The sequence below is a fragment of the Nyctibius grandis genome (assembly GCF_013368605.1).
Source record: "Nyctibius grandis isolate bNycGra1 chromosome W unlocalized genomic scaffold, bNycGra1.pri SUPER_W_unloc_1, whole genome shotgun sequence".
In the NCBI taxonomy this organism is placed as follows: domain Eukaryota; kingdom Metazoa; phylum Chordata; class Aves; order Nyctibiiformes; family Nyctibiidae; genus Nyctibius; species Nyctibius grandis.
The window spans coordinates 8,874,823-8,892,840 of NW_027167472.1; the positions used below are offsets into that span (position 1 = coordinate 8,874,823).

Genomic DNA, 18,018 nt, shown 5'->3' on the forward strand with positions numbered 1-18,018 from the left:
TACTGCCATCCAATATTGGCATAAGAGTAGGGCACACCCTGCAGCCTGGCACCTGGGTGGCAGCATGTTCCCACCAGAGCTCTGTCTGGGAAGCTGTGTCAGTCATGGCAGGTGCAGAGCTTAGAGTGGACAAGCCTTCTGCTGGGTGGATACCATTTCTCCCTGGTCAAGCAGGCAGAGCTTCCTGCATGCCCTTCCACACCAACTGCCATGCCACGCCCTGTTTGCCCACCCTGTTCCCTAGCACTCCTGGTCTCTAGCACTCTTCAGGGGCTTCTTTTATACATGTGAAGGGAGCTTGGCTGCCATTGCTCCTGGCCCCGCTCAGGTCTTGTCAGCCACTGTCCTGTGAGCTGTGGGCTCCTGGTGGCTCTCTCGGCTCCCCCTTCGGTTTCCCTGGTTCAGGACCCCCCCCCCCCGTGCACTGTGCTAGGGCACTCCGCAGCAGATCTTGCTGGCACCAGAGCTGCTCACCTCGGCACAGGTCAAGCCCCAATACAGTGCCAGGAGCTGCTTAGTCTCATTAGGGTAGGTAAGGTACCCTTCCATCATGTGGCATGCCAATTCAACAGAATTACATGTCTGTTCAGGCATAAAATCCCAGGGCAGAGGCAATAACCCCCTTAGGCACCTGCCCAAATCCTCCCACACTACCATCCACTCTGAACACATTTCTCTGTTGCCTCACCAAGTTGTTTACACCACTTCTTTTACACCAGGATGAAACCAGGTTCCACATACTCGACAAAAAAAACCAAACAAACAAAACTATGTTAGACAGTTTACATAAGGATGTACAAGAAACCGTGCAATAAAACTAGTCGCATCAATCCCAGAGAAGAGGGAGGTGGAAAAAAAAAAGACCCACACAACATCTTGAGCTTCCTGCTGTGTACTGCTCATTCCCCTGCTTTTGGCTTTTCTGCCATGTAGTTCACTGAGGCAGCTCTTATTGGCTTCAGTGGCTCCAAGAACAGGAGTTTGGTGTCAGACAGCATCTCCTCAACAGAGTTGTCTGGAAATCAGTGCGTACTAACAAAGAGCTGCCCTGGAAACAAAATGTTTTGGCCCAGGTAGACTTTATCACTGAATTTCCTGGGTCAGAGTGATATCAATCACCTAGTGCTTATTGTTACCTAGTGCTTATTGCTGAGTTAAAAGTTAACATAGCTTTTGCAGGTGAACTAATAAGGAAAACAATAAACAATTGCTAAGTTAAGGCCAAGAACAGGTATACTGAGTTCTGGAACATCAAATTCAGAACAAAGACATAAGATTTCTTGTGCAGGTGGTCAACTTGGCAAAGAAAGCAGGGATTTGTGTCAGATATATTAACCAATGAAAAGTATGTTATGCAAATAGAGGGATCACAGAATCACAGGATCACAGAATCACAGAATGTTAGGGATTGGAAGGGACCTCGAAAGATCATCTAGTCCAATCCCCTGCCGGAGCAGGATTGCCTAGACCATATCACACAGGAACGCGTCCAGGTGGGTTTTGAATGTCTCCAGAGAAGGAGACTCCACAACCTCTCTGGGCAGCCTGTTCCAGTGTTCGGTCACCCTCACCGTAAAGAAGTTTTTTTCCTCATATTTAAGTGGAACCTCCTGTGTTCCAGCTTGCACCCATTGCCCCTTGTCCTGTCAAGGGATGTCACTGAGAAGAGCCTGGCTCCATCCTCATGACACTTGCCCTTTACATATTTATAAACATTAATGAGGTCCCCCCTCAGTCTCCTCTTCTCCAAGCTAAAGAGACCCAGCTCCCTCAGCCTCTCCTCATAAGGGAGATGTTCCACTCCCTTAATCATCTTCGTGGCTCTGCGCTGGACTCTCTCTAGCAGTTCCCTGTCCTTCTTGAACTGAGGGGCCCAGAACTGGACACAATACTCCAGATGCGGCCTCACCAGGGCAGAGTAGAGGGGGAGGAGAACCTCTCTCGACCTGCTAACCACACCCCTTCTAATACGCCCCAGGATGCCATTGGCCTTCTTGGCCACAAGGGCACACTGCTGGCTCATGGTCATCCTGCTGTCCACTAGGACCCCCAGGTCCCTTTCCCCTACGCTGGTCTCCAACAGGTCTGCCCCCAACTTGTACTGGTACATGGGGTTGTTCTTGCCCAGATGCAGGACTCTACACTTGCCCTTGTTATATTTCATTGGATAATTTCATGCCCTTGGATAATTTCATGTAATTCTTTGTGTATAAAAAGGTGCTGGTATTGCAGTAGGTGTGCTTGATTTGTGGATGATTCCACCAAGCATCCTGTGCAGAATAAATACAATATCTCTTCTGAGCCTGTGAGATTGGTTTATTGCACACCGGGCGCAAATCTGCTTTTCGGACAACAAGAGTAGATGTATTCTGTTCATGAGGTTGGAACCTGTTCCTGAAGCGTCTTCCTATTTACTTCCATTCCCTGGGCACATGAATGGGACATCATCCATCTATCCCAGGCCAGCTAAAGTGTGTGTTTGGGTGGTTGTTTTACTTTTTTTACCCAGACCAACATCTCTTTAAGCGTTGCACGGTGGTGAGACATTGACCTCTGCTGGAAAGATGAACAGAGAAACTGGACCGAGCCTGAAGTCCCTTCCTGTCCCCCAGGGCACCGATGTGACAAGACAAAGTGGCCAGGAGCAAAACTGACATCCACCACAGCTTCTGTCCAGACTTCCATACTTCCTGCAACTAGCAGGGCTGCCTGGCTGAGGAGATAACAGTGCCTTTGTTTACACACTGATGTCCTATTGAGTCATCAGAGATTAAAATGAGAGTACTAAGAAAGGTGCAAAACTATCTTCATTCCTATTGAAAGTCCTCTAATGGACTGTTAACTTGCAAGGCTAATTCAGGATCACGGAGTTGTCAGCACGGTTAACCTCTTTACTGCTGATCACCACACCTGGAAAGTAGCACTAATACTGCCATGGAGCATGAACTTTGTCACCTTTTGGCACTTCTGCTCAGCGGGCAGGTTGTGTGCTCTGGCACACCAGCAATATTATTGCACCAGCATTACTCTGAGCTGTAGGGCTGCTTCCTCTATTTGGCCATAGACTTGTGAGTTCAGCAGCTAAAAACGGTGGGACTCCAAGCTGCAGTCTAGGGAATCCCTGCATTTCATCTGCAGTTACTTGATCTGGGAGCAGTAGCTCGCTTGAAACTGTTAATACCTCTGCAAGAATTTAGGTGAAACAGAGCAAGTATTAGAAATACAGGTTTCCATATAAAATCAGTGCCATGGCTCTTGCACAGTCCTGTAGAGTTCTTTTAACTTTTCTTTCCTTTTTTTCCACTGTGACTGCTCTTTGGTGGAGCATGGGCTAACAGTCTTCAGAACTAGCGTGAGATGGAAGAAACTCCCCAGAAGGAAGTTATGGATTCATTTACCCATGTTGAAAAAAATTTCCTCCCAATATCCATGAGGAAGTGCTTGGCTTCTGTGAGGGTTTCTGTGAGAGAAAACTCCTTGCAAAACTTGACCATGTGTTAAAGGAGAGCTAATGGGCAGATCATGACTGCATTTTATTCCCTGGAACTAGTGGAAGGAAGAGGAGAGAGAGTGTTGAAATATTTCCAGACTACTTCCATGAAGATCTTTTTTTTTCCTAGGCTTGATGCCAGGTTCTCACAAGAGCCTTCATTTTGAAATGGGATTGTTTCCCTGGAGGGTAGCTTGATAGAAATCGGGTGTTTTAGGTTTGTGTTGTGGGGTTTTGTTGTTTTTTAATTTAAAATGTAATATTAAAAGACAAAGAAGTAAATTATCTGCCTTGGTGCTGATGGTACGTCAAAGATTGCAAAGCCCAGATGCTCTCTTACTGCGAAGAGGATGATTTATAGAAAACTGCAGGCAGAACACATGCATGTTCTGGCAGCCGTAAAGACAGTCCCTCCTTAAATTTGCTAAATCCAACAGTGCTCCTTCTGCCCAGAAATTATTCTTCCTCCTATTTCTTACAACTCTTCGGTGAAGGGAGAGGGGAAGGATGGAAAGGGAAGGAGGGATAAGAATTGGTACTGTTTAGTAATCAACTTGCATGGCTCAAAGAAGATTTAATCATAGAATCACAGAAAACATAGAATGGTTTGGGTTGGAAAGGAACCTTAAAGATCATCTAGTTCCAACCCCCCTGCCACAGGCAGGGACACCTTCCACTAGACCAGGTAGCTCAAAGCCCCATCCAACCTGGCCTTGAACACTTCCAGGGAGGAGGCATCCACATCTTCTCTGGGCAACCTGTTCCAGTGTCTCACCACCCTCACAGCAAAGAATTGCTTCCTACGATCTAATCTAAATCTACCCTCTTTCAGTTTAAAACCATTACCCCTCATCCTATCACTACATGCCCTTGTAAAAACTTCCTCTCCAGCTTACCTGTAGGCCCCCTTCAGGTACTGGAAGGCTGCTATAAGGTGTCCCCGAAGCCTTCTCTTCTCCAGGCTGAACAACCCCAGCTCTCTCAGCCTGTCTTCATAGGAGAGGTGCTCCAGCCCTCTGATCATCTTTGTGGCCCTCCTCTGGACTCGTTCCAACAGCTCCATGTCCTTCTTATGTTGGGGGCCCCAGAGATGAACGCAGTACTCCAGGTGGGGTCTCACGAGAGCGGAGTAGGGGGCAGAATCACCTCCCTCGACCTGCTGGCCACGCTGCTTTTGATGCAGCCCAGGATATGGTTGGCCTTCTGGGCTGCAAGCACGCGCTGCCGGCTCATGTTGAGCTTCTCATCAACCATCACCCCCAAGTCCTTCTCCTCAGGGCTGCTCTCAATCCATTCTCCACCCAGCCTGTATTTCTGCTTGGGATTGCCCCAACCCACATGCAGGTCCTTGTACTTGGCCTTGTTGAACTTCATGTGGTTTGCACAGGCCCAGCTCTCAAGCCTGTCAAGGTCCCTCTGGATGGCATCCCTTCCCTCCAGTGTGTCGACCACACCGCACAGCTTGGCGTCGTCGGCAAACTTGCTGAGGGCGCACTCAATCCCACTGTCCATGTTGCCGACAAAGATGTTAAACAGCGCTGGTCCCAATACCGACCCCTGAGGAACGCCACTCATCACTGGTCTCCACTTGGACATGGAGCCGTTGACTGTAACTCTGAGTGTGACCATCCAGCCAATTCTTTATCCACCAAGTGGTCCATCTGTCAAGTCCATGTCTCTCCAATTTAGAGACAAGGATGAAGTGCGGGACAGTATCAAATCCAGGTAGATGACGTCAGTTGCTCTTCCCTTATCCATCAATGCTGTAACCCCATTGTAGAAGGCCACCAGATTTGTCAGGCACGATTTGCCCTTAGTGAAGCCATGCTGGCTGTTGCCAACCACCTTCTTGTTTTCCATGTGCCTTAGCATAGTTTCCAGGGGGATCTTAATGGCAGAGTCCCAGTTTGTGTGCTTTGTACTTGCTACAATTTGGTCTGTAACTGAGCTGGGATAGTTTTAAGAATAAAGTTCTAATGTACTCGATCTCTTCCGTGGCCAAGAAAATCTGGGCTTCTTTAAGAAGATTATCTCAGCTTCACCGCTCAGATAAAACTTCCTCAGACCAGAGGAGGGATCTTCCCCTTCACTGTGACAGAAGCTTTATCGTTCTACTCTCTCTTCCATCCATATAAATTGCAGTGCTTGAGGGCTCAAGAAATCCCAGCAATGTTCCAATGCTAGTCATGCTCTTGTGCTCAAATTGGTTTTTGCCTCACTCCCATACATTGTTTTGGTGAGTATGCATATAACTCCTAATCTCCCCCTGCATGCATGCACATGCTCTCCAGTGCTAGATGTAAAACTAGAAAGAATTTGATGGTGCTGTAGGAAGAAGTGTGTGTAGATGTGCAAAAGAGGTACCTCAGGACAATGATTATTATTAATGCAAGCAATACTAAATAAAACTTCAGACTAAGGCAGCTTTGTCTTTGCTTTTGTACTTCCATCACAATGACACCATTTAATTATGAACCTTGATTGTTACTTTCCATGGTTTTAAATGATCAGTCACAAACTGCAGAAACTTAGGGTTGGAAGGCCTGTTGTTTTAAACAGGATTACTTATTTTATTTTGCAGCCAAAACATTTCACAAATCTAGGAAATATTTTTGGTGCTTGGTAGTATTCTTCTACATGCTTATGAGACAAAAAAATAGAGATGACCCTGTCTTTATTTCTGGAGAAGACTTCAAAATACATGCCAGAAATGAACAATTTGAGTTTCTTTTCTCTACATCAAATGTAAGTTGGAAGGGGAATTTGAAACTGGCCACATGGTAGATCTGGTTTTATATTTTGCAACCTCCAACACCCATTATGCCTCCACCCCACTTTATAAGGTAAAAAAACCTTGCTTACAGAAGATTAGCTTCTAGATGGATGTGTCTGAGGGATCACCTCAGGGGCAGATCTGCATGCAGAAACCATTTTTTGCCATGGCTGGAAGAGAGCTATGACCTAGCAAAATGCTTCTCCGGAGCAGCTCCCCCAGCACTGCAGGAGCTGCTGAGTGCCCCTGTGCAGGAAGCTTTGAGAATGCAACAGCTCTTCAGATATTTCCCCCTTCTCCTCCTCCTTCCTGGCCTGTGAGTGACTCAGCGCCCCAAACCTTAAATTTTTGTTACCATCTTCCTCCTTTTAATCTCCTTCATTTTCAACACCTCTCATCTCTACCATCTTCTCTTACATCCGTTTTGCCTCATAGATATCTTCCTTGTTTTCCTTCTTTCTTTCCCATCTCCTTCCTCCTTTTTATTCTTGCTCTTTCCTCTTCTGTTTTCTTTATTTTTCCTCCTCTTCCTCTACACGTTGTTGTTAGAAAGAATTCTTGCACCCCCTGGTGCTCTTGCATTTTGTGTGGTAGAAGAGGAGATTGTCGTCTGTCTTTCTCTCCCCTTGGTAGATCATTATTCAGAGACACAGAATGTGAGAGAGAGACGGATATCTCGGGTCATCCGCAGCAAACCAGTGAGGGAAGGGGGGGGGGGGGGTGGGATCAGGGAAAAGATGGCGATCCTCCATTGCCTGCCAAGGAGCACGAGACTCACAAAGCAACTTCCACAGCAATAAGAAGAGCTAGGCAGAGAGAAGGAGGTGGCAGTGGCGTCGGGACGCTCCTGTAAGTTCTTGCAAGTAAACCTCATCTCTGGTTTGGTATGAGAGAGATTCATTCGTGTGTGTATGCCGTTTTTTCCACCATGTTTCTGTGAAATCCATTCATTCGGCCAGGGGAGGAAAGAGGAAGAAAGAAAGAAAAAAAAAAAAGAGTAAGAAAAAAAAAAGCGGCATGTTTTGTTTGAGAGAGAGAGGTCTCTTGCAATGAAGGAGGAGGTTCTGGTAGTGGGAGGAGGAAAGCGGTTAATTAATTTTTGTTGTTACATAAAGGGAGAGATATGGAGAGAGAAAGCGAGATACGAGCAGAGTTTTTGGGGTGGGGGTGTTTGCGTGCGCTCGTGTGTGTATGTGAACTCGAATCAGAGACGGAGAACCACAGAGGAGAGAAAAGCTCCGTGCTGGCACGACTCAAGCAATCGGGTGACCTTCTTTCTTGTCTTTGTCCCCGTCCTCCCCTTTTCTTCCCCTCTTGCAAAGCTGGTTCCTCACACAGATATTTATGCCCCCCCCTTCTAATATTGGGATGTGAGGGCTTCTGGTTCCGTCTTGGGGGTGGGGCAGTGTTTTCTTTGAAGAACATCGTTTGGAGGAGGACGACAGCGTTCAGCTGGAGAGCAGAAGCCATTACACACGCTTTTGCTCCCTTTTCGAGAAAGAGAAGGGAGGAAAGGAAGCAGCCCACTTCTTGTTCGGTCCCCCGATGTCTCTAAGTCGAACAAGGAAGGCGTTTTCTCCTGCGCCTTTCTCCATCACCCGGAGCAGCTTTGTCTCTCTCCCTCTTTCAATTTCTTTATCTCCTGTCCTCCATTTGTAAGCTGTTTGCTTTGGTTTAAGTTTAGACTCCACAACTCAAAGCTTCTCTCCCATACACGCATGCAGTCTACGGTCTTTTTATTTCTTTTGTTGTACACCACCCCCCCCCCCCCCCCCCCTTAACATTGTGGTTTCTATTCTTACACACGGATCATCCTGGAGTTTCCTATAGATGTGATCTGTTAAGATTCACCCCCCCCGCCGCCGCCAAGGGGCGGGGGGGGGGCTTTTGCATTCGTTTTCTAATGTTTGGAAACAGAAAGACCTTCAAGTTTGAGTGCTTTTCTACTGCTGCTTTTGTGTGACTCTGTGTGTCTCATGAAGCTGCTTGCACGTATAAGAGGAAGTGACTAATTTGGCAGAGAGCTGTGATCTTAGTCAGGGTAAGCCATGTCATGTTCTCTAGCTCCACCAGAAAATGGAGGAGAGCAAGCAGACTTCCAGTAGACAAAGCTGGGATGGGAAGTGCTCCTAACATTATGGATTTCTCATTTTTTTTAAATTTTTTTTTTAAGCTTTGCTGGCAATTCCCCCCCCCCCCCCCCCCCCGGATTTCTTCAGTTTTTCAATGTACAAGACTATGATGCATATTCTTTCTGATTTCATGCTATCAGGAAATGAGAACTGGAGGAAATTGCCTGGATTGGATTGCACATAGAGGGAAAACTTTTATTTGATGTTTTTAACTCTTATGCTTCATGTTGAGTGTTATAGAAAGCTCGTGATAAATCGGGAAAGCCAATTATATTAATCATAAGAAAGTTTATTAACATGAATTTAGCAAGCGATAAATGAGCAAAAACAGCGCCTGGGCGGCCGGGGAGTCACCGCTCCACCAACGGCGGCGCCGCCGAATCACACGGAAGACACCAATTTATTGGATAAAGCATACATATTCATTAAGATGGGTAGGGTTGTTACAATTAGTTTCTGGGAATGGGTGTAATTATGGTTAATTATTTCCAGGAACCCTCATTATTTGTAAATTTCCTCCTGTTTGTGTTCTGATATGTTCCTCTGGTCGGTGTTTGCCGTTAGTCGGTTGTGTTGATAATTCCTTATCTAGTTACAAGCTCAGCATATGTTATTTAAACCTACTATCTCTACCTAAACAGATGGTCATCTAGGACCACATTTTTTCTTATTACACGAATCATCCCATTTATGCCCCCCCCAGTCCTTTTGTTCCTGCATATGTGGCCTCCAGAATCCTCTGCGTTGTTGTTAGGTGGTCGTTATCGGTCTCCTGGTGGTCGTTGGAATGAAGGTCGAAGTCTTCCTTAGGTGTCCTGGAGTGGACCTGGTAATTTAGTTAGTTTGCGCAAACCAACCCCCTCCCTTGAGTTGCTTAGTCATAGGGATTCCAACAAGCATATGACAGTTTCCTTGATTAAACAGTTTTTAGGACTGCTTAGCAAGCGTATAGATAAGGCAGCAGTTGTTTCTGTATATGGCATTAGTCAGCAAGCAAGTGAGCAGATGTTTACTTATCAGGATGTTTGCGGAGCAGATGTTTACTTATCAGTATGTTTGTGGTTTCTCTTAGCTAAGTTACAGTGAAGCCCTCTACACTCACATATACGATTTTATGAACAAAGTTAACCCGTTTATTACATTGAGGTCACTTCTTATATATTTTTCTTTGGTTAAAGTTAATAGGATTTAAGGGTTTGATCAGTTAGCTAAAGAAATAGCATGTGTGTGTGTGTGTAATACATATAATATTTGGAGGCAAGTGCTTGTAGCCTGAGGCTGCTCAGGTTCTTCCAGAGAACATTGTGAAATCTCATTCTTTCTGTGTGGTGACAATGGCCTGAGTTTTGGATGGTTGCTGGAAGCTTTTATGTCGTGGAAGTTGAACATTAAGTGTTTGGGTTTTTTTAAACCTACCTTTTCATCTGGAATAGTTTAGTGTTGGTCTCACACATGGCCTTTACTTTTTTCCCCACCAACATCAATTTGCACATCGGTTTTGCGTAGTAGATACAGTTCCTCAAAATTTCAAATTAAATGCTTTAGTGTCTGAGCATCTTAAAGTGCAAAGTATCAGATGGAATACTCAGAAGAGCTCGAGAGAAAACGTGAAATATAGATGTATGTAATGGTAGAAATGATGCAATGAGAGATCAGCGAATGAATACAAGTAACCACGCTTCCATGCATGCACCAAGAATAGAAAAATGGTAGTGGTTAGTGATGAACTTTGGAATTCCAGCTGCTGCAAGGTTAAAATTAATGCTTGTTTTATTTCATCTAGGCAAGAAATTGTTCTGTATATAATATACTTTGAAAATATACTGCATTATCGGTTATGTATTTCTTAAGTTCTGGTTGCAGATGTGTCACTCTAATTACTGAGATACTATAGTTATCTCCGTATCTTTGAAATAAAGTCCTTTGTGAGGTGGGCTGTGGAATGTACAATTTCATATATTTAATGTTACACTGTGACTGAGTGAAGAGGGGAAAAAAACTGTTTTTTCCTGATGTGATGGTGATGGATGCGATTTGCCAATCTTATTATGGGCCTAAATCAGCGTCCGTTGAAGGAAATTAAAAGTTCCTCACTGAACTGTGTTGGTTTGGGTCCAATTCTAAATGCCCATCCTCTCTGTTATGTATAGAGTATTCTTAGATATTTATCTTTATTTTGTATTGTGAATTGCCTCATATTTTGAGAGATCAACTCAGTGCTAGTGCTATAATTTGACGTACAGATGCATTGCACTTGAACATGAAATGTGCTATCCAAGAGCAAATGAGATTTAAGATCTTTATGGGAGGGCCTATATATTCCTCACACCTGGTGACAGACACCCTAGAAAACCAAAGGTCATCACAACAGATAATGTTTGAGTGTGGTGAATGTGGTTTCATTTCCATGAGGGTATTCTTCCTTGTTCTCTCAAGAGATTTCAGTCTCATAATTTCTGCTAATGATGTTGCTTGCTGTAATTATACCCAGACTGAAATTGAAGTTTACCTTGCTGTCAGAAGACTAGCTAAGAGACTTTTTTTTTTTTTTAATTTTACAAACCAATGAGCTAAAGGAACTTTGGAAAGATGGTATTGAAAAATGCTAGTCACCATTAGCTCATGAATTTTGCAATTGGACATTTAATTTTTTCGTTCAAACCAATGGTTTGTAATAGCTTTTGATTTGTGGGCATTCAGAAACTTTCCACAGTGCTAGCTCTTTTAGAAAATTTGCATTCATAATTTATTCTATAGTATATGAACTTGAATTTCTTGATTACCTTTTTTAGGCCCGTTAGAAATAGTCCACAGATCACCACTTAAAAACAGTACTTTAAACAATTGATTTCCTTATATGTTACCATTAGACTTGTAATTAATTACATTGTTGAGAAATGTCGGATTTAAAAGGTCGCACTTAGCATTTATTTCTTCCATCAATTTGAAATTATATTTTGATATGTGGGGGAAAGTAAAAAATGTTGTGTATGGGTGATTAGGATATGAAGAATGTAAGTACATAATTGGATGATGGATGGAAAGTAGAGCTACTGCAAGCAGAAGTGTTGGGGGTTGGTTGTTTGGGGTTTTTTTAATAATTATTATTATTCACTAAAGATAGAACCAAATTTAATAGTGTTATGGCCTTTGACTTGAAGGGAGATTGATGGTTGGAAGCCATGAGTGGATTGTAAGAGAGCTGGCTAAGAAACATTGGATGGGAATTGTAACATCTGTCAGATGTCCATTCCTTACAGCCAAATGTACTCTACATATATGTTTGGACAAGTTGAATTTTTAGGTTTACAAAGGAAATTGGAAGCACTACAATTTTATTATAGTACAAGCTACAGTTTGAGGAAGGTTACTTAAAAGAAAAACCCCAGATATTTCTTAAAGTTTGGAACTCCCAGGAACAAGTATAAATACTCTATTCCTCTGATGGTTTTTGGTTTACAAATAAAACCTGTAGGATTACAATATTATTTGAGATTGTTCTAATTTGCAGTAACACTTTCTCTGCGTGTTCTGGCAGATAATTTCTCAAATAAGCAAAACGCTGCTTTGTAGTATGAAACTGTGGGGAAAAGGGACTTAAATCTGTGAAATTGGTGAATAGCTATGTAATATTCATTAGCTAGCTTTGTGCTATTATGAACCATCACTAACCAAACATACAGACAAAAAATATGGATGTATACTTTAAAAAAAACCCAACACTGAAATAGTGAAAAGAATCATTTGAAATATTGTAGAGGAAGGAGATCCTCTTTTGACAGATCAGGAACAGTCTACAAAGAACAGTACGTTGTAAAATGTTTTTGTGTCTTAGTCATTTTGTTCTAGATGTTGTTTTGTACTTACAGTGCATCATAGTAGGAAGTCATATAAACATTTTAATGGAAGATTCTCTCTATTGGACTGAAATAGTCCATTTTGTAAACTTGTTCCAGATAAAAACTATTCTGCTAGTGACAAAACTGAATGGTTTGCTTAACACTTTGTTGTGGGTTAGTCTTGTCTAAGGGCCAAACACAAACACCCAGCTGCTCACTCACTCCCCCTCCTCAGTGGGACAGGGACGGGGAGAGAATAGGATGAGAAGGCTTGTGGGTCAAGATAAAGACAAGGAGATTGCTTACCAATTACCGTCATGGGCAAAACAGAATCGACATGGGGAAAATTAATTTAAGTTATTGCTAATTAAAATAGATTCGGGTAGTGAGACACAAAAAGACAACACCTTTCCTCCCCCCATTTCCCATGCCTAGCTTCACTCCTTCATTTCAGACTCCTCTACTCCACATGAACAGCGCAAGGGGGAGTATGGTCAGTACATAACATTTCTTCTCTGCTGTCCCTTCCCTTTCACACTTTTCTCCTGCTCCAGTGTGGGCTCTCCCACAGGCTGCAGTCCTTCAGGAAAAATGTCTGCTCCAGTGTGGGTTCTCCATGGGCCACAGTTCCTTCACAAAATATCCATCTGTTCTGGCATGGATCCTCCACGGGCTGCAGTGAATATCTGCTCTAGTGCCATGGAGATGACGACTTCTCACACAGAGGTGCTACAAATTCTTTATTCAAGGAGGTGGAGAAGGTGGTGTGATGCTGATGGCAGATGCAGTTAACATTATAAACAGTTGAATGTCAGCATAGTACTCCTCTAAACTTGTTGACGGTTGAAAATAAAATATTCCAGAAGACCTAGGAGATCAGGAAAAGAGATAAAATAGCATGGTTTGTATGCCAGTACTGAAAGAAGAAAAGGGGGAGGAAGTGAGATGATTATCATAAGTTGAACTATCTTGTTAGTTGTAGTGAAAAGGCTTTAATAGAAGTTTCTGAATGAGGGGATTTGATTTATAAGAATAATTCAGTCTTCATTTATGTCCTGAGCTTTGGAAGTATTATTCTGCCTGTTAAGCTTGTGTTTGAGAAGCTGAATACATGAGTAAATAAAGAGTCAACTGAGATTATTTTGGGTTTTGTACTGTTTTGTTTTTTTAACTTTAGAAGCAGTAGCAAAGGCTCCAAGTCTGCTACTTGTATCTTTAGTTTTATGAAACTATCCCAGATGTTGCAGTACAAACTCAACTCTGAAGGGGTTTGAAAGAGGGGTTTTGGGATGGAGAAAAGAGAATCTTTGTTTCCAGTTTAATCTATTTGAAACACTCAGGCTTATATGTGGTTTTTTTTTTTTCCTGTGTTATCTTTAGGGAGAATGCTTTATTGTTTGTACAGTAGCTTGTTCAACTTGAGATGGTAGTGTCTAATTATTGCAGTATCCTTTAAAATATTCTTGCCTAATCACTTATTGAAGAAACTTTTCTTTAAGTAATGTTTTGGAAAAAAAAAATTTTCTTCCCACCATTGGAGGTCATGTTTGCTTTGTAGTCATTTTTGAGATGTGATGGTTAACTGAACATCAGTCCAAGATACAGCAATAAAAGCCATGCCTTCTGTTTCCCTTTGATCTAGAAACCTTTTAATTTTTGAGTAGTCTTCATGATGTAATCATGGACAGTTGGTTTCTAGAAGAAATATATTAAGTGATTGACTGGGGCTAAAAGTTTATTCTGTGAAGAGGAGGGAAAGGTCCTTCAAGGAAGACAAGCAGTTTGGGTCAGCATTAGTAGAAATAGAAAATAGGCCAAACTCTTCAGCAAAAAGAAGATTAGGATAAGGCATGCCATAATTACATGTAGTGGAAACTTGCTGTTAATAGAGTGATTGCATGGGATAGAGAGGCAGGAGAATGATTTTGCAAGAGAAAACAAAGCAGATATTACAAAGACTGGTAAAGACAGACAGAATTCAATGTGCTCCTGATAATATGAAAGAGAAGATTTTGTATTGAAAGATACTGAAAATGGAATCTGGTGTTAACTGTTTCCACAGTCTTGTGGACAATAGGGGCTTCATTGCACTAGTTCAATGCACAAAGTCTTTGCTGATGATAATAGTTCTTAGGGTTCGAGTAGTTTTGCTTTGGGATGATACCAGTAATCATGGGAAGAAAACATCATAGAGTAGTAGTGCTTGCTGGGAAGTAGATGGGTCATACTGCTGGAACACTAAATCACACAATAAATCAGTTGCCATGATTAAAAATGTGTCTTTGGGCCTCCTGTGATAAGTAACAACTATGTTTCTTCTGCAAATTGTTCCCTGATCTCTGATTGTTGGCAAAAGAAAGAGGAGGATGGGGGAAGGAGATAGTGAAAATGTATATTACAGCAGCAAGTACATGTTTTTTCTGTAGCTTATTTATTAAATAAATGAAAATGATAAGGGAAGGCTGTATGTGCTTGTAGATTCAGGTCAAGAGTGAGTGCTGTTTGACATGCAAGGTGGTGTATTTACCTTTTAATTACTTGAAAGATGGTTGGTCTGCTAAAGATTTTAATTTAATGTCAAGCTGGGAAAGGAATCATTAATAACAGGCTCACTGCAGTCTGGATGCCATTTCAGTTGTCTAGTGATGAAGCTAAAGAAAAAGCAAGTATTTTTTATTTTCTGCCTTCTTCCTCTTGTTAATTTAATTCCATATTTTCTAACTCAGATTAGATAGAAGTTCTAGAGTGACTGGTAAAGTCAATTAACTCACTTGGTGGTTGGCTAACAGTTTCTTCCTTCTTTATTTGAAAAAAGTGGATGTTCCAGTCCAGGCTAGACTTATGAGTCTGCTTAGAGTGATGATCTTGTGGTCTATGCTGTAAATCAGATATGGCTGTTTCTCTATCATTTCCAAAGATGACTTGTGTTGGGCAGATTGCTTCTGTCCAGAACTTGGAGTGACCTCTGAATATTTATTTATTTAAACTTAAATTTGAATTCTTCAGGTCACAGAATCACAGAATCAATCATGTTGGGAGACAACTCTGGGATCATTGAGTCCAACCATTGCCCTGACACCACCATGTCAACTAGACCATGGCACTAAGGGCCATGTCCAGTCTTTTCTTAAACACATCCAGAGATGGTGACTCCACCACCTCCCTGGGCAGCCCGTTCCAATGTCTAATGACCCTTTCTGAGAAGAAATTCTTCCTAATGTCCAACCTGAACCTCCCCTGGCGAAGCTAGAGGCTATGTCCTCTTGTCCTATCACTAGTTGCCTGGGAGAAGAGGCTGACTCCCACTTCACTAAAACCTCCCTTCAGGTAGTTGCAGACTGCAATAAGGTCTCTTCTGAGCCTCCTCTTCTCCAGGCTAAACAACTCCAGCTCCCTCAGTCGTTCCTTGTAGGTCAGACCCTCCAGACCCTTCACCAGCTTGGTCGCCCTCCTCTGGACTCGCTCCAACACCTCAACATCTTTCTTGAAGTGCGGGGCCCAGAACTGGACACAGGATTCAAGGTGCGGCCTCACCAGTGCCGAGTACAGAGGGACGATCACTTCCCTAGACCGGCTGGCTACGCTGTTCCTAATAGAGGCCAGGATGCCATTGGCCTTCTTGGCCACCTGGGCACACTGCTGGCTCATGTTTAGCCAGCTGTCGATCAGCACCCCCAGGTCTCATTCTGCCGGGCCGCTCTCTAACCACTCTTCCCCCAGCCTGTAGTGCTGCATGGGGTTGTTGTGGCCCAAGTGTAAGACCCGGCACTTGTTCTTGTTGAACCTCATGCCGTTGGTCTCGGCCCATCTATCCAACCTGTCCAGATCCCTCTGTAGGGCCTTCCTACCCTCCAGCAGATCGACACTCCCACCCAGCTTGGTGTCATCTGCAAATTTGCTGAGGGTGCACTCAATCCCTACGTCTAGATCATCTATAAAGATATTGAACAGCACCGGCCCCAGAACTGAGCCCTGGGGAACCCTGCTAGTGACCGGCCGCCAGTTGGACTTTGCCCCATTCACCACCACTCTCTGGGCTCGGCCGTCCAGCCAGTTTTTAACCCATTGAAGAGTCCACCCATCCGAGCCCCGGGCAGCCAGTTTGTCTAGGAGGATGCTGTGGGAGACAGTGTCGAATGCCTTACTGAAGTCTAGATAGACTACAGCCACAGCCCTGTCCTTATCTACTAAGCGGGTCACTCGATCATAGAAGGAGACCAGGTTGGTCAAGCAGGACCTGCCTTTCATGAATCCATGTTGGCTGGCCCCGATGCCCTGATTGTCCTGCATGTGCCGTGTAATGGCACTCAGGATGATCTGTTCCATCACCTTGCCTGGCACCGAGGTCAGGCTGACAGGCCTATAGTTCCCTGGATCATCCTTCCGGCCCTTCTTGTAGATGGGCATTACATTTGCTAATTTCCAGTCAGCTGGAACTTCTCCAGTTAACCAGGACTGCCGGTAGATAATAGAGAGTGGTTTGGCAAGTTCATTTGCCAGTTCCTTCATTACTCTGGGGTGAATCCCATCCAGGCCCATAGCCTTGTGGGTGTCCAACTGGCACAGCAGGTCACTAACCGTCTCCTCCTGGATTACGAGGGGTTCACACAGCCCCCCGTCCCTAACTTCAGGCTCTGGGGGCTGAATCTCCTGAGGACAACCTGTCCTGACATTAAAGACCGAGGCAAAGAAGGCATTGAGCAGCTCTGCCTTTCCTCATCCCCTGACACTATACTACCCTCCTCATTCAGCAAGTGGTGGAGGCTCTCCTTGACCTTACTTTTGCTGTTAACAAAAAAAGCTTCTACAAATACATTATCTTTGACTGTAGCAGCCAAATCAAGCTCTAATTGAGCTTTGGCCCTTCTAATCTTCTCCCTACATGACCTGGCAACATCCCTATAGACCTCCCAAGTTACCGGACCCTTTTTCCAGAGCAAATAGGTTCTCTTTTTTTTTCCTTAAGTTCTAGCCTAAGTTCTCTGTTTAACCAGGCCGGTCTTTTTCCCTGACGGCTTGTCTTCCTACACACCGGGACAGCCTGTTCCTGAATATTTAGCAATTCCTTTTTAAAGCACGTCCAGCCTTCCTGGACCCCTTTGCCCTTCAGGACCGACTCCCAAGGGACTCTGTCTACCAACCTCTTAAACAGGCTAAAGTCTGCCCAGCAGAAATCTAAGGCAGAAGTTCTGCTCTTGCCCCTCCTTACTTCCCCCACTATCGAAAACTAACATTTCGTGGTCACTATTCCCAAGACGGCCACCAACCCTCACATCTCCCACTAGTCCTTCTCTGTTCACAAACAACAGGTCAAGCAGGGCCCCTCCTCTAGTGGGCTCATTTACCACTTGCATGAGGAAGTTGTCCTCCACACATTCTAGGAACCTCCTAGATTGCTTCCTCTCTGCCATGTTGTATTTCCAGCAGACATCCGGCAAGTTGAAGTCGCCCACGAGTGCAAGGGCCGGCGACCGGGTGGCTTCCGACAGCCGCTTGTAAAACGCCTCGTCCGCCTGCTCATCCTGGTTGGGTGGTCTATAACAGACTCCCACTGTAATGTCTGCCCTGCTGACCTTCCCCCTGATCTTTACCCATAGATATTCAACCTTGTCATCCTCATTATCTTCCTCAATTTCGACACAATCCGAGCACTCCCTAACATACAACGCTACCTCACTGCCTCTCCTGCTTCGCCTGTCTCTCTTAAAGGGCTTATAGCCATCCATAGCAGCACTCCAGTCATGAGAGTCATCCCACCACGTTTCTGTGATGGCAACCACATCA

General features: G+C 44.0%; 1 protein-coding gene across 5 annotated transcripts in view; it reads left to right on the forward strand.

Moving 5' to 3' along the window:
* Nucleotides 1–7,005: 7,005 nt before the first annotated feature.
* The window catches only part of LOC137677122 (zinc finger protein 462-like), a 148,574-nt gene continuing 137,561 nt past the window's right edge, over nt 7,006–18,018 (forward strand). For all 5 annotated transcript variants that reach the window (XM_068424307.1, XM_068424311.1, XM_068424309.1 and 2 more), the window contains exon 1: nt 7,006–7,112. The gene's annotated coding sequence lies outside the window, so the exon portion shown is untranslated. The remainder of the gene's footprint in view (nt 7,113–18,018) is intronic.